Source organism: Neophocaena asiaeorientalis, unplaced genomic scaffold (genome assembly GCF_003031525.2).
Source record: "Neophocaena asiaeorientalis asiaeorientalis breed wild unplaced genomic scaffold, Neophocaena_asiaeorientalis_V1.1 scaffold254, whole genome shotgun sequence".
NCBI classification, from domain to species: Eukaryota; Metazoa; Chordata; class Mammalia; order Artiodactyla; family Phocoenidae; genus Neophocaena; species Neophocaena asiaeorientalis.
In genome coordinates, this window is record NW_020174705.1 from 622747 (window position 1) to 624263 (window position 1517).

Consider the following 1517-nt stretch of genomic DNA (forward strand, 5'->3'; position numbering starts at 1 on the left):
ATGTCCCAGCAGCAGCCTCAGGGCCTTTAGGTCCATTGAGGTCCATGCTGGCCTGAGGGTGAGAGGCTGGAGGGGGCCTGATACCTGAGGGACCCCCCTGATGTGACCCTTCCCCACAGCCAGGTGTATTCACTACCCAAGCCTCAACATCCTGTCAGGTTGGCTGAGGTGTGCTGACGATCTGGGGTTTTGGGATGTGCTGAAATGTCCTGGTGTGCGAGGTGGCCCTGGTCTGGGGGAGCTGCCCTGTTTCTCACACCCCACCCAGAGGCCTCTGCCCCTCCCACTGGGCAGGAGACAGCCAGAGCTCCAGCCTAAGGACAAGGGGACAGAGAACCTTTCTTGGGCTGAGGAGGGGGCTCAGCTTGGAGTTTAGGTGCTCACTCTGGCGTGCATTCTGGACGCGGAGCAGAGGCAGTATGTGGTGTGCTTGGGTGGAGGACCTTGGCCAGACAAGTACCCCCTCTACTTCCTGTAATTAGTCATTCTTTGCAAGACAGGCCTTTAGGCCAGGGCCCCTCCCCCAGCCCTGACAAGCTGTTTCTAGAGGCGGGGGAGGTGCCTCCTCGGCACGGGATGCTCAGGCCTGACCCAACAGGGGCTGGGGGTCACACCCTTAAGTTGTCTCAACCATCCCGCTGGCCCCCCAGCTCCAGTGACCTGAGGACCCCTGGTGCAGTTCTTACTAAAGCTGGGCAGGGCAGGATGCTACTTCTAGCTGCTGCATCTGTCCTGAGGCGCAGCTGCACAGGCATTCTGAGCGGTGCTGTCAGGGGTTGCTATGGTTATAATTACCACAGCCTGTCACCTTCCTTATTGTAGGGGGTCTACCTGTCCTCCCTGGGAAGTAGGGCTCCTCTCCATCCCAGCTGCGGTCTTGTCCATTGGGGGCTCTCCCCACCCCCATGTCCATGGGTCAGTTTAGCACTGTGGCCACAGGAGTAGTCAGGAACCTCCAGCCCAAGTTGTGTTGGTCCCCACCCACTGAGCAGGGCCTGCTGCAGGGACCTCCCTCAACCCTAATAGTTGCCCAGTTGGCTTCAGTGCTCGCCGCTGGGGCCGTGGAGCCGCTGTTGCCGGGACGGTCAAGCATGTCTGACAGGGAGGGAGGTGCCTTCAGGGAGCCCGGTGGGGGGAGTCCCCAGCAATGGGTTGTTCCCTGAAGCCTTCCCCGAGGAGGTGGCATCGGCGCTGAGGCCCAGCCCGGGGCAAAGGGGTGGGCGCAGAAGGGGTTTGCGTGCCGCGCATGACTCAGTTTCCCGGCTGCTGCCCCGCGGGACGAACAGCTGCAGCCCGGGGCGGGGCGGGGGCGCCGGCACTGGAGCCAAGCGCCCCGCGCAGTTCTTGCCCGGGCACGTCCGCGTGCGGGTCGCGCGCGTGTCCTGACCGCGAGTGGCTGGGCTGGTAGCGGCGGCGTGTGCGGCGGGGGCGGGCGGCTCCGTGACGCGGCGCCGAGCGGAGTGGGCGGAGCCGGAGGGCAGGGGCGGAGCGGAGTAGTCCGCAGAGAAGCCCCTCCC